Source organism: Protopterus annectens, chromosome 2.part2 (assembly GCF_019279795.1).
Source record: "Protopterus annectens isolate FY-2018-M chromosome 2.part2, PAN1.0, whole genome shotgun sequence".
Classification (NCBI taxonomy): domain Eukaryota; kingdom Metazoa; phylum Chordata; order Ceratodontiformes; family Protopteridae; genus Protopterus; species Protopterus annectens.
This window is the reverse complement of record NC_056730.1, coordinates 537,028,008-537,044,509: the sequence shown is the minus strand read 5'-3', so window position 1 is coordinate 537,044,509 and position 16,502 is coordinate 537,028,008.

The window sequence follows — 16,502 nt, the reverse complement described above, 5'->3', positions numbered from 1 at the left end:
CAATACCAGGGCTCAGAATACAAGTCTGAGGCCTTGGACCATCTGGCATGTGAGTTCACCAGGGCCACTGGTATCCCCCATACTGGAGAACAGGTCCATCATTATTATGATGACCTGAGACGGAGGAAGGGGATGCTCTTGGCCTAATGGATCCAAGATGTTTGGGCCCAGAATGCCCCAGAAGTTTGTAAGTATATTACTGGTGATATATCTAATTGTAGTATGAATATCTAATAGACAGGTATGCATAATGTTTTCTCCCCATAGCTGCAGAGGAGAGGGCTCATAACATGAAGGCTCATGCAGGACAACTAGTACGAGACTGTAATAGGTGGAGACTGCAAATATATGATGTGCAAATGTGTATGGGTTGGGTATGCAACCCAGCAGACTGCTATGGTCTGTACAGATCACACATAGTCATATCCACTAGGGCTTAAATGTGTACACCTGCATGCAAAGTATTAATACACAGTTCACTAACTATCAGACATGACACTGTGACACTCCAATTATATTACAAGGTCTGAATGTGTGACCAAGTGAGTTGTAGTCAGAAATCAGTCAAGCAGTAGACAGTAGTGCCTCGGTAGCTCAGAGTGATGAGAAATACATATATCTCTTGTTAAATTTTGCACACACAGACCACAGTTTAATCCAGGGACTGGTCCAAAGATGTGCTCATAGTGACACACAAGTAATCCTGAGTATTTGTAGAAACTGTTAGGTAGTGTTAACAGATATTTTCTTCACAGGGCTCACAGGTGAAGAAATAATTGTATTAGCTGTATTATGGGTAAACTAATAAATTGTGTACAAGTGTTCCAGTGCCCAGCCCCATGCCTACAAATGACAGCAGGATAGCTGTATACACTATGCACTCTTCCCAATACATGTCTCTCAAGTGTCACACTGTCATGGCTATTGCTCTCTTTTGCCAATAACCTTGCACACAAATAGAAATCCAGTAGAAGTATGCCATTAGCACATTCACACAACATCAGTGTAGGGTACACCTTGTTAGTCATATATGTAACCTTGACATGTATGAGTCCTGTCTACTCATGTACCTACAGTTATCACAGATTGCCCCATAGCATTCCAGGTTGGCAGATTAACAGGTATGTACACGCTACAGTAGCTATAGGCCTCAGGTAGATGTAAATTGAGGGCAGACCTGTAGAGTATTGAGCAGTGCTGTTGTGAAAAATATAAGCCTATACAGCTAGTAATGGACTGTTTTTCTCTCACCCCACCACTTATCTGCTTCAAGAATTATTATTCATATACTACGGGTATGTTGTTCTCAAAGCCTAATTTTGGGACCTTTATCCTATTATTATTCATATATTTAAATGGTTCAGTACTAAGACACTTTGCTGAAATTCCATTGTTGGTGGCCTGTTGCTGTAAATGTTACTGGCATGCTGTTACAATGATGACTGTTATTCCATTTATGCATGTGTTCTGTTTGCTATGCAGTTTCCCCAATTCTATTGTTCCAGGTTAATTGGAACATCCATGCATGCTGTTATAACAAATGTTGAAATGTTTTGTTCATGACTAACCAATACACCTTGAAAAAGCTTAATACCATAACAGGTTTAGGTAAGCAGATCCCAACTGATCCATCTGTCCCACCCCATCTGACCATGGCACCAGGTCCCAGCATGTCTGACACCCAACCTCGAACTGCCTCCTCCGCTGGTCCTGCACCACCCTCAGGTGGAACTGTGTCAGGGGATGGGGCCCATTCCCCCTGGGCATGGGTGCAGAGAGGACCCTGTCACCTGACACCAGTTCCAAGGTATGGTTCCAGGGCCATCCAGAGGGACTTGGATGTATGCCTACACCAGATTGAGGGTAGACTGGCACACCTTGAGGGGCAGGCTGGCTCTGTCATCCAGCCCCCAGCACAGCCACCTTTGGGGCCATGAAGAGGCAGTGGTGACTGCCCATGGGTGGGGACCTCAGTCCCACTGTGTCCATCTGGAGGCACGTGGCCCTCCATTTCCCAACCACCCTCCCCATCCAAAGTGTTTACCCCCTTCATGTGTCATACACCGCCTCTGTCTGCTGTCTTGTCTCTTTGCAAAACAATCTCTCCTACACAACTTACCTACCCAAACGTACCTACATCCCTTCCCCAACATCACCTTCTCCTTAAAAAAAAAGGGGGGCATCTGTCCCCACAAAAAAAAAATCTCGTCCCATACATAGCTCTCCATTTTGCCCCCACGTAAACTGCCATGAATCAATCATCCCATCAATTAATCAACAAACTTATGTCACCCACACCACTCTCTGTGGGGTGTTAGGTTCCAAATTCCAAATTGTCCACATCATTCACAGCTGTTGCTGGCCAAGAAATGGAGAGCTATAGTCCTTTCCTACGCTCATCCTGCACATCCCTTGCTGCCTTTCATAACATTTTTCCTCTAGCTTGACTCCATTTCTCCACCTTCCTATCACCCCTTTTTTTCTTTTTTTTTTCTGGAATTAGCACGGATTTAAGCAAAGCTAAGGGAACCTAATGGTCTCTTGGCACCACTTAGCATCACACAAAACCACGCAAACCCACTTAAAACTGCTTTAATCACTGTAGCTCATTCAACCACTGTTCTGCCCAGTGACAAAATAACCATCCTTGCCAGGTCCTGAACCCAGGACCCTGTGCATTAGAGTCACAGCAACATACCACTACACCAAATCTGCTGTGAAAATTGCAAATGCTTTTGTAAATATATCATGCATTACAGTCATTTAACATTATGGAAAAGAAGAACCCAGGACCCTGTGCACTAGAGTCAGAGCAACACATCATTACACCAAATCAGCTGTGGGAATTAGCAATGCTTTTGTAAATATATCATGCATCACAGTCATTTACATTAGGGGAAAAGTCATCATTGGCTTGTCTTGAACCCACAACCCTGTGCACTAGAGTCAGACCAATGCACTACTACACCAAATCAGCTTTGGGAATTAGCAATGTGTTTGTGTACATAACATGCATTACAGTCATGTAACATTAGGGAAAAAGGCAAATCTGCCATGTTTTGAACACGGGACTTTCTGAATCAGAGGGACAGCAACCAAACACTATACCAAATCAGCTCTGAGGAATTTTTGATTTGTTTGTAAATATGGCATGCAATTACTGGGATATAACTTTAGTGAAAAAGACATCAGTGATAAATTTTGAACCTAGACCCATCTGAACCACCATCAAAGCAACATACCAGCAAGCCAGCTGAAGTGTTGAGTACAGTGACTGTTTTTACAAACATATCCTGATTGCCAGTCACACACTACTCCTATACATACTGGCCCAAATCACAGTGAATTTGAGCCTCTGACACAGACACAGAACCAGCGCACAGACAAATAAATGAAGCTGGATGTACAGGAGGCCTACTATATCTGGTACAGCTAACAACTGCACAGACTGTTGTTGAATATCCACAGTTGTACCCCCATTTATGGCAGGGTCCTCATAAAACCTACTTTGTGTGCACACATACTGGCAAGGGAGTGCAGATTGGGGTTACAAAAGCATGACAGCTCAGTGTCACATGTCATACCCTTCATAAAACACATGTCTATGCTAATCCTATGTCACACACTGTATGCATGCACATATGTCTTACAAATACACCTGCCATATGAATGACTAGGTAGCTCCATCTGTTACAGTTCTAGCATCTGTCACATCTAGAAACCCAGAGTTCTGGCCCACAACCTTGAATGTGTCATGACAACTACATGCATGTCAATACAACATAAGAATAATGGAGCCCTGCAATGTCAAGCAAAACTGGTTGCTCCAAATGCAGTCACTGACACACACAGTAGCATGTTAAAGCCCTGCAGGGTGGGACACATTTCACAATTATGAATATGTGTTCTAAATGTTGTCCACTCTCTGGATGGCACTATTACATAACATATGCACCACAGGCACATGCTTCACCTGGACTGTTGTGGGTACCCTCAACCACACCATGCTGTAATACAACAGCTGATAACGCACCCTCACTGAAAGTAACAGCTTCACAATCCCTAGTCTGACTCCTGGCCAGGCTACACATGCAGCAGTATGTCCAACTACCTGCTACAGACCTAACATTGCTCCCAAACACCTAGAGAAGGGCATCCACACAACAGCCAAACATAAAAGGTTGGGGGGGGTGTTGAAGTTTTAAGGGACATGTCTCAGTCTGCCCCTACAAACATGCACAGCTAATAGACCAGCATTAACTGTAGCAGCATGCACAGTCAGATAGAAAAGAATCTATGACACTCACATCTGCCTGTCTCCTTACTCACCCCAACACACATTTACACAGTACACTGCTACAGAATTGTTAAGTCTGTTAACAATGGCTAGACATATATACCTCTCAGCTGTACAGATTTCCACAGAATGTCCAGGTTGTTGCCTCCTAGTTATGACCTGTTCCACATAACATTTGTGGTTTTCTGCCAAATCAGTGGGATGATATGAGGAATGATGTTATTAAATGATGATATACATTTGAGATTCAAACTTCAAATCCTTCAGAAAATGTATGTCAAGGGGGGCGTGGCCAAGGATGAACACAGGATAGCAGCAGATTTCTTCAGCTCCACCAGTTTCACAGCACTGACAGGAAATAATTACTTTAAAAATTAATTTATGAAGTAATTTTCTTTCTAAATACGTTTGGAATATCAGTTTCTTGAATAATATCTAATAAAGAAAGAAAATTTCAATAATATTCCTGTCAGAAAACACTTTGGAAATTTCTCTGTCAGCTTCTCTGTTTGAAATGAGTTCCAGTAAGACAAATTCTCAAGATTCCAGCATCAAGAAAGAGCTTCAGTCTCTGATATCTACAATTCAGCAACTTACTACCAAAATGGACAAACTGGATACTAAAATTGATAACTTCATAGAAAAACTACAAAACAAATAGATTTGTTACATCTAGACTTGCAACAACAGAAGTCTCAGATTACAGGCATAGAAGAGACTGTTAATGACATGGAGAATAGAATCCAGGAAGAAGAAATTAACATTGAGTTTTTGCTGAAGCAGAACACACATCTACAAACTAAACTTGAGGACCTGGAAAATAGATCTAGGCGCAATAATATTAGGATTTTTGGACTGCCAGAAAATATAGAAGGTAACAATATTACTTCTTTTTTAAATACATGGCTTCCCAAAACTTTAGACTTGCCAGAAGCATTTCCTTTTGGTATTGAAAGAGCCCATAGATCCATATCTAATTTTAACTCTAACAAAAAGTATCCTAGATCAGTTATAGTTAGATTTCTATCATCCTATGACAAAGAGATGGTACTTAAATCTGCATGGGCTAAAGCACCTGTTAAAATTAATGAGGCAACTGTGCGTTTGACAATGACTATTCTTCCTTGGTAATAACTAAAAGAAAAGTTTTTCTGCCATTAATAAGAGAGCTTAAGAAAGCACAGTTTAAAACCTACCTTCTGTTTCCTGCCAAACTAAAAATCTTTCTACCTGATGGCTCTAGAATTTAAGACTTAGACTCTGCATTGCTGTATATTAAAAAAAATAAGATTTTGGATAAAATAGAGGAAATGGAATGGGCTAGTCCTTCATTAAAGAGGTTGGCAACAGAAGCTTCTTGGAAGACTTCAGAGAAGAAAAAAAGACTAAAAAACAAATGACTTGTTCTATGTTTTTTCTTTTTTTTCTCTCTCTCTTTTTTCTTCACTATTAATCTCTTTAAATACAGTTAAAGCATCTCCAGAAAGCCACAAATATTCTGAAAAAGATTTAATCAAAGTTATTTTCTGTGTACAAAGAACTGTTTTTGTTTCATAAATAGTCAAAATATCTGAGGAACAAATAACAAGTTATCAATCAACTTGTTTCTCTTTGTGATAAAGAGACCCAAGGTTAGTAATTTGATACATTTCTTTTTTTTCTCTCTTCTTGTTTTAAATAATGACATTCTTTCTAGATTATGCATTCAGTAAGGTGTGGGGGAGGGCAGGGAGAGACGTATGATGAAAACATGATAAGTGGAATAATAACTTATTAGTTTTTTTTAAAAAGTATATATGCTGTTTAAATACTGTTGCTAATTATTTTGCCATGATTCTATTGCTTATACTTGTTTACAAATAATCTGTCATGATTTAATTACTAATAATTAGAACTAAAATAGTAGTAAATAATATGTTTCATATCTATCTTTATTAATATAAACAGCAAGTAATATTTCACTGTAGATACTTTTTATAGCTTCCTTTTTTATCTTTTCTCTTTCTTCTCTCACTCTCTTTTTATTTTCTACTCTCTTTCTTTTCTTTTCTCTCTCTCTCTTTTTCTTTCATATAAGTACATTTATATGCTTTTGATAATACTGATACATGTATATAATAAGATTTGTATAAAAAATTGAATTGGGGCATAAAAAATTAGTTGTATTATATATTAATAACTGTGGGCTTAGTTTCACTGTCATAGAGACTGTAATAACTTGTAAAATACTTTGCAAAGGTTTTACTCTGTTTAGTTTCATTTGTATTGCTAAATGAATGTCAGTCACTTGCATTTATTAAAATTCCCGCCAGAATGTTAAGGGAGACAATTTGGGATGTGGATTACCTCGTGAATAGTGTCCTCGAGTTGTTTTAAAAGCTTCAACACTCAGAATACACGCAGAGAAGCTGAATGCAGTCATTTTGAACTTTGACCCCTGAATTTACACTGACACATTGCAGATTCAAGAAGAACACTCTACCAGGAAGTAGAACTGCTTCAAATGCGACTCTGTGATGAAAAATGAACTCTATAACGTTTAAATGTGAGTTATTTTTTATAACTACTTATTTATTTATGTTATAATTTATAAAATATGAAAGTTATAATGATTTTAAATGATTCAGTATCCCATAGTAAGCAAGTGTGATATTTCAGAAGGCATAGAAAGTAAAACATATATACATATGTTTTTGAAAGTTTACATGACTGCAACATATTAATGTATGTAAATACTTATGATTTAAACATATATAATACTACAATTCATTTGACTTATCTAACTGACAAGCATAAATATCATTATGATTTTATCTTAGAAGAAGTTGTCATGTGACATTTTAAAGCAGCAGTTCAGATATATAAAATACAGATGGCTTTCTTCACAATGATTTAAGTATATCTGGGAATTTACATAGCTATGCAATATGATTTGTAACCATATTTATGAACATAAATATTTTATTTAACTGGCAATAATAGTTATGAGAAGAAAACTTTGATGCAAGTAATTTAAAGTCTTTTAGAAGCTAACTGCATTTCTATGACAGAAAATAGGAATATCCTAATATATGTAATGTCTGAATCATAATAGCCTAAGTTATTGACTCTAAATGAACATAAGAACTTATTTTTACAAACTTTGAATAAATTAATATGTAGATATGCCCCTTTCTCTCTCTCTCTCTCTCTCTCTCTCTCTCTCTCTCTTCTTTCTCTCTCTCTCGGTTCCCAATATCAAGTTTATTTGAATGCTATTTGATTATAAATGTATTATACTAAATAGATGTACATAGTAGTATGAATTGTTTCTAAAAGTTCCTGTCTGTTTATATGATGCTGATTTATCAAATGTTTAGCTTTGTCTTACTAGATAATCTAATTGAAAGAGGTTAACTTTAGTTAATAATAACCAGTATTAAATTGATAAGGTGGCAGGTGAGGTACTGCTGCTTAGGGTAGGGGGTTAACTTGAGTGGTATGTGCTACTCAAAGTTGGAGTTTTTAACTCCAGGCTGGGTGCAAGGTTTAATCCTTATATTATTTTCTTCTGTTTACTGTTGTTTGTATATAGTTCTGACATCCACAATACATTTTATAAACTCATTGTCACTACAAACAAAAATGAAGCTTATACAAAATCCCATAAGAGTTTCAATAAATACAGCTATATTTAAAGGTACACCTAAAGGAGGAGGTATAACATTACTTATTTTGTTAATTGTTATTCTGATTATAAGTTTTATATGTTTAAAAATGCCAAATGACTTCTCTAAAAGGAATTTCTTTAAACATTAATGGACTGAATAATCCATGTATAAGGGCAAGCTTAATGAGATACATTAATTTACATAAGGCCAACTTAGTATTCCTTCAAGAAACACATCTCCTGAAAAGGATATTGATAAATTAGCCACTAATAAATATACAGTATTAGTTAGTTCAGAGCACACTCAGAAAAAAAGAGGAGTGGCTATTTTATGGAATAAAAGTATGCCCATACCTAAAACTATTAAGTCTTATGAAGATGATAAAGGAATGTTTTGTATGGTTACAATACAAATTAATGGAAAGACATATACATTAATCAATGTATATTGGATACCAGGAATTGGTATTAATACAGTGAAATACCATCTTAATAAGATCATATCATTCTCTATAGGAGATATTATTTTAGCAGGTGACTTTAATTGTATCCTACATGAAAAAGATACTACTACTATAGGAAAAAGGAAAATTACATCTAATGCAAAACATTTAAAGGATTTTGTTAATTCATATAATTTGAATGATATTAATAATCAGATAGACTCAAAATCGCTACCATACACCTTTTTTTCTAACAGATATAAAACTTATTCAAAAATAGATAGGGGGCCAGATTCAGGAAGCCTCCGTGTAAGAGTTATAACTCTTACACGGAGGCTGCAGTTAAACTGTGTGATGTCAGCATGTCATGCATATGCATGAGGTGCATGAGGCATGCTGAATCACACTAGTAACTCTTACACGGTCCATGTAAGAGAGTAGGGGGCGTGTCTGTAGGCTAAGCCCTGCAAGCGGACACGCCCCCGGAAGACTAGAATGGCTGAAAGTAAACAGCCACGAGAAAGGCCATGAAAATGTGAATAAACACACTACACAACACATGCCCCGATAGACCATCACTGTATAAAGTGAAGAGATGTAATAAAATTAAATTAAAACCTTTTATTTTTTTTAAACCCGTAATGTTTGCTACTGTGCCAGGCGCTGGGTGTGCTACTAGCGCAATCACAGTTAGCAGTCAGTGGAAAAGGATATAAGAACTAAATATGCAAAGTAAGCCAAGAAATAATAGCTTAGCGGTAGAGTTGCCGGCCTAAGAGTAGGCAGGCAGGGTTCGAGCCCCTACAACAACCTTTTTTTTTTTTTTGTAAATAAGCACTAAAAAGCCCCCTGACAGTATTGTACAAATGTAAATGTATTCCCTTTTGTAAAATGGAATGAAATAGAGCATATATTTTGAAGTAACATAATAATAAAAATAGTCAGAAATGTACTGATAGCTAAGCTGCTGTGAGACAGAGTGCCCGTAGCTGAGTAGTGTTTCAAAAGCTGCAAACTGCGTGCCCGTTGTCAAGCTGCAGTTAGACAGACTGAAACTGTGTGCAATTAGATTAACATGTGTGTCAGTAGCCAATTAGGATTTATCCCAGCGCACACCGTTTGCGCGGCGCTCCCACAAGCTAACTGCCAGTGCGCATGCGTTACCTTCGCGCAAACGAGCGCAGACCTGGTTTAAAGTGCTTAAAAGTGCCTTTATGGCACTTTGATTGACAGGTCCTGTATTCAGTTTGAAAGTTTGCTAAGAAAAATAAATTCCCACTGTCAGTCTCGAACCCAGGACCTTGGTAACATTAGTCTGTATGACCTACCACTAAGCCATACCTGCTTTACAAGAGCACAGTGCTAAAATAAATATAACATGTAATAGTAGGAATCAGTATAAAGGCAATATAGGAGATGTACTATCCAAAGCATGTCAGGTAGAGTTGTAATGGCCAAATTACTGGATTCCCATACTAGTTCAGTGTGAACAGAAACAGCACTGCTACCTGTTAGCTTGTACATAATAATGTAAGGTAATGTACATATGTGAAGGTATGTATATCTACACATACATATATATAAATATATATTAATACATATGAAATATAATCGTAGGTCTCAGTAGCCATACACACTCACTACAGGAAAAAGTTAACATAATTGCTGCAACCTGAATCTGCAACACAGCCTGACCCCTGTGTGACCTACTTACCCTTCTAACTGCTTACAGGTGGCCTCAGCACTTTGATTGACAGGTCCTGTACTCAGCTGGAAAGTTTGCAAAGTAAAAAATTCCCACTGTCAGTCTCGAAACCAGCACCTAGGTAACATTAGTCTGTTTGACCTACCACTAAGCCATGCCTGCTTTGGAAGAACACACTGCTAAAATAAATATAACATGTAATAGTAGGAATCAGTATAAAGGTAATATAGGAGATGTACTATCCAAAGCATGTTTGGTAGAGTTTTAATGGCCAAATGACTGGATTCCCATACTAGTTCAGTGTGAGCAGAAACAGCCCTGCTACCTGTTAGCTTGTACATAATAATGTAAGGTAATGTACATATGTGAAGGTATGTATATCTACACATACATATATATAAATATATATTAATACATATGAAATATAGTTGTAGGTCTCAGTAGCCATACACACTCACTACAGGAAACAGTGAAGATATATGCAGCAACCAGAATCTGCAACACAGCCTGGCTCCTGTGAGACCTACTAAGCCCTTTAACTGCTTAAAGGTGCCTCCAGCACTGTGATTGATAGGCCCTATACTCAACTCAAAAGCAGAATATGAGCATACCAGTAGGCCCTACCACAAGACCATTGTAACACTAGTCTGTATGACCTACCACTAAGCCATGACTCTCATACAGGAATATAGTGCTAAATAAGTGGAACATGTAATAGTAGGAATGAAGATAAAGGCAATATAGTATATCTACTACCCAAAGCATGTCAGGCAGACTTTTATAGTCCCAATTACTGGATTCCCATACTAGAGTAGTGTTAACGGAAACAGCCCTGCTAATTGTTAGCTTGTACCCAATAATGTCAGCTAATGTACATATATGAAAGTATGTATATGTACACAGATATATATATATATATATATTTATATAGCAATACATATGACATATAGTTGTAGGTGTCAGTATGCATACACACTCACTACAGGGAACAGGCAAGATAAATGCAGCAACCTGAATCTACAACACAGCATGAAGCATGGGAGATGTACTAACCTTCACACTCACAGAACACTGTCAACAGCATACCAGCATGGTCCACGCCCTACAATCTGAAAGGGCAACGCCTATCTCACATACCCTTTTATAGCAGTGTCCTGAAATCACAGTGAGACATGCAATTAGTACACACCCAGCTGCTTGCAATTAGCAAATGCTGCCTTACAATTGGTGCAGAGGCCATCACATGGACCTATGCAGATACCTACAAAAGTATTCAGTACCCACACTCCACTCATGCAATACAGTCATTGCACAAACCTAATGAGAAAGAGAGACAGAGAGAGACAGAGAGAGAAGACAAAATATACAGACAGCCAGCAGCAAAACAGCAGCAGCAGCAGCAACAGCAGCAAAATTCAAGGAGCACGAGTGACACACCAAAGCTGCCACAAACACAGGTAATGCAAAGTAGCAGGTTAATCCTGTGTATACTGTGACACCTCCAAATGTATCATAGTTCACTATCTATAGGTATGTCCATGAGATAGGTTGTGTGTAGATAGTCATGAAATATAAACATATGTAATATTGTTGTACATGTGGGCCATAACTAACACTTCCATAGCTTAGAACACAAGGCCAGTTGTGCATATGATGCAGTAGTTCCCAGGGTCAGTAGAGGTTCCTCCTCATTGGTGTGGGACCACTGTGTATGTATGGCACTGTTCAGGTACATATCCTGTAGTATGGCCAGGGATTAATATCAGTCTGTCATGTGGTGCTATGTCCTCCAGGGGTGAATGTAGCACACATCCAGGGATACCATTTCGTAACAGTGATGATATGTGTTCTGCAATGATGAGGGTGGCTCTCACCTGGACATGTGAGAGGATAGGGAGGTTACAGTCATCTGGGATAACTAATAACACGTGTGTAGGACAATGGGGGTACCTGCACCTAAACTGTCTGCAACATTGTTGGCAATATCTGTGCATTTGGTGAATGTGAAGCATCTTAACACTGCAGACAACAGATGCCTTCCGTCATGTGAATCTGCCCTGTGCTGCAGTAGCCTCCTACTATTGTTATACAATATGCCTGTATCTGTAGTCCACTGGACAGGATTAATAAGTGGTGTGCAGTTGTTCTGGGTTAGATAACTGTGTGCACAGTACATGCAGTATGTGGGATGTCTGTGGTAAGCATATGCAAAGGTGCTGGCGGTGTGTGTTGTGGCTTCCACTGGCCCAGTGGGCTGCATGGATAGCATCACTGTCATAACTACTGAATAACTGTGTAATAACATGCATACATAGCAAGGTAGTGTATTGTGCTTGTGGTGTTGTTCAGATATGTATATCCAGGCTGAGTAATGTGTGTCCACATCACAGGGTTGGATGGCAGCACACATCCAGTATGTATGGATGAACACCCAGAATGTGTCACACGTGTCACCTGTGCAGACGTATCTGGCCATTACCTGTGCATCCCCACAACACACACACATGCAACATATGGCAGAAGTACTATAGCAGTACACACATGTTCATAGGTTCATACTAGGCTATCTGCCCGAGGGCATTTACAAGCCTAGCCCATCGTTTTGTGGCTTACGCCACCCCTTTAGTATGGGGAACCATACCCATTATTTTGCTGTGCCTCTGTCGAGCAGTGACACTGAGGTAATCCCTGGGGTATATCTGCGATCTCCCATCCATTGGTCAAGATTTCTCTTGAACAAGGCCAGCGAGGTGCTCTGACTCACATATACCGTGATTTTGTTCCACAGCATAGGGAGTCTTTGGGTGATGAATCTATCCCTCCAGCATGTCCTATTAATAGCCGTGTCGAGGTTTAAGTCTCCTGCCCTTGTGGCTCTGATGGATCTAGATTGTTAGGTGAAGCATATTCATCAAATCTGGGTTTGACATGGCCTTGTATGTTGGGCAAAGGTCACCTCTGAGCAAGCGGTAAGTGACTGAATAGAACATACATGGACATGCTGGAGGGCAAATTCTAACTGAGAGGCTCCCTTTACTCTGTAATGAGCTCGAACAGTTGAGAATGAACAGTTCATAGGTTCATACTAGGCTATTTGCCCTAGGGCATTGGTAAGCCTAGTAGAATGTGTTTGTCTTTGCCACCCAATCACAAGTTATGCTGCTATGCCCTTGTCCGACTTTAGTATACTATGCCTCTGTCTAACAGTGACATAGAAGTGATACCTGGGGTACAACTATGATCTCCATCCACTCATCCAGATTCCTATGGAAGAGAGTCAATGAGGGACTCTGCCTAACCAGTAGTGTGAGCTCATTACAGAGTGAAGGGAGCCTCTTGGTTAGGAATATGCCCCTCCAGCATGTCCATGTATGTCAGTGCTGAGGTCCAGCTCTCCTGAGCATGTGGCTGTATGGGACTCTGATTGCCTGAGGTACATCATGTTCATTACTGCTAGGTAGGACATGGCTGTATATGGCATGCACAGATTGCCACTGAACAGGCAGTATGCCACTGAGTCCAGCTGGATTCACTTTACCTGGGCAGCATATGACATCTGTGTGAGCCATTGCATCCCCTTGATGATGTACTGTTGTCCTGTACCAGTTGCTGTAGGTGTCTGGTTAGGTACATCCCAAAAGGTGCATTGTACGCAATTATAGGCCTGATGATGGATGAGTACAGAGGCACAATGACCTCCCCTGCCATACATGTGAATCAGTCATGATTAGCTGGGCTATATAACATGTCTGTCAATCCACGTTGGCCATGTGGTAGACAAATGACAGACTGCTACCATGTTTCTTCCCCAGGTCCCCAACTACGTCTACTGTACTCAGTGGCCTAACACCTATGTTGTACTGTGCCACCAATGTGGAGGCGTGGGAATCTGCATTGAATACTGATACTCCCCCTCCCTTGTTCAAGTGTCGTGGCCGACAAGAATGGTAACAGCTATAACGTGGTAGTACTGGTGTGCTCCTGTGAAACCTGAAACAGGTTCATGTTACTGCACAGATATCGATGTCCAGAATGCTAGGTAGGGTTTTGGGTGCGTGCATCCTTGGGTCTAGACCTCCAGTGTTGAGTAGCATCACTCTTACTTCCTCATCCTTTGTGATACAAATGGATGTGGGTTTGCCTTATGAGCCTTGCCTAATACAGGCACTATGGGTGTAGCAGGAGGCTCCGCCAAATGTCAATAGGACTGTGGTGACAGGTGCAAGCTGTCCCTAGCAAAGCATACCACCCCAAGATGGCAGGCATTGGCACACCTGTGAATGACACCAGTATGTCAGTCAATTGTTGGAAGGGATCATCGTGCCTTGATATTGTGGCATTGTTCTAGGTGAGGGTAGGATGCTACTCAAGGTCAGGGTCAAACTGTCCCGGCTACGTGCTCAGAGAGCTCTGTAATGTCTCATGTCATGTAGTCCAGGGAGGAATGTGTCAGGCCATTCACAGCAGCATGGACATTGACTGAGTCATACCTGTACCTGCCTTGGGGTTACCTGACTGTTTGTGTTATGTGGCAGGTCATAGTGCCTGACAGGCTGCACACCGTGACCCTCACCTCGTTAAGCCTGGTGAACGTGATGTGAGTGTGCCTGATGATAGAGGCACCTAGTACAGGTGTATGAGGTGTGTTGTTAACTGTTAATGGCTGTGAGTGTTCAGCACATTGGCTTTGTGTGATATGTGTTGCACATGTTCGTTTATGTGGTAGTGGTTGCCTGGATGTCTGCATAGGAGGTCTCTGCTGCATAGGCAGAGCTGTGGTCTGAGCCTACAAGTATGATCATGTGTGATCATGTGTTAGGTCCGCTGTTGTGTTAGGTCTACGTGAGACTGGAAGTGTAGTGAGTGATCCCCTTGCCACGTGACTGGTTATGGCGGTATTGAGTAGACAGAGCCTAGCCTCCAGTCTGGTATATGGTTGCATCACTCACATGAGTTTGAATTTGTTGTTAGGAGGAGGGGTTGTCTGTGTACATGCATCTGTTCTAACATTGTCTCTGGAGTACCACACTCACCAGCTGGACTGAGGAGGGAACTGACAACTGACCTCTGGACATGCTAGAATACTATTGTGAACTCTGTAATCACTAATGATTGAAAACAAGGTCCAGTGGGGAGTGAGGGTGTACTGACATTACCTACAACTGCTGACTGATATAAAAGCGTCAGTGAGCAAATGCCAGGTAACCTAAGTGCAATGTGTCACAATGAAGTAAATGCAACAATGACAAGCAGTCACTTGCTGTCATGTGTAACATGGAAGTACGTACAGTAAGCAATGCAGGTAACAGTAGTGAGTCACAGATGTGTTGCAAAGATGTGTACTATGTGGAAGTAGCATACCAGTGAAATAACAAGCTAACAGATAACAAGCATATAAACAAAGGTAGATGCAGGAGGCCTGGATGTAGTGTTTGCTACAACAAACAAGGTGTAGCAATGTCAGTAAGATACAGCTCAGATATGCAGGCACTATAAACCTGATACCAGATGTCCCCAGCTATGAATGGCAGAGTACAGCCTATTGTCACACATGAGTGCAGACCACAAACCTCGTTAATGTTAAATAACTGGCCTAAAGGCCAACTGCCCATACCAGAAGTAATACACTTGTACACTGGGCCCACAATCAGCAGTTCCCAACTTCAATGGATGAAAGATATGTGTCCTGCCACCACAGTGCTTGCCACCAACCTCCCTAATGTAAAACAACTGGTCTGAAGGCCAAGTACTTAGTACAAATGACATAGAATGATAGCTACACTGCAATCAGGTTTTAACCAATCAGTAATAAGTAGAAGTTAACACTCCCTGTATAGAATGTGTACCATGTATTGTTGAGATACTATGCTGATAACCTGTTTGTGTACCTTTCCAGATAGACATGGCACCTAAAAGAAATCCTGTGTACTCTGCTGCAGAGGATGACGTGATCCACCAGAGCCTGGTGCGTGACTATGCCATCCTGTTCTCACGCACCACCCAGAATCAGCAGGAGAGGTCTGCACTGTGGCAAAGCCTCGTTAGCAGGATAAATGATGTTGGCATGCATGATAGGACATATGAGCAGGTGAGACATCACTGCAGTGATTTGATAAGAAATGTCCGCCAGCGTGCTGCAGATATCCGCAGGCAACAGGCTGCCACAGGTGGGGGGGGTGGCCACACATCCCCCCCTCACCAGACAGGAGGGGCTACTGCTAAGTGTTGTGGATCCAGCCCCAGAACAACAGCAACCATCATGCATCCTGATGGAGGTTGGATCCATACAGCAGCAAGACAGCGAGCGTGCAGGTAAGATGCCATATTCATTTATTGTTATTACTTTTACATTTGTTGACCCAGATAGTCTAGCTGGATATAAGTTCATTTTCAGTAGAGGCCTGTGGA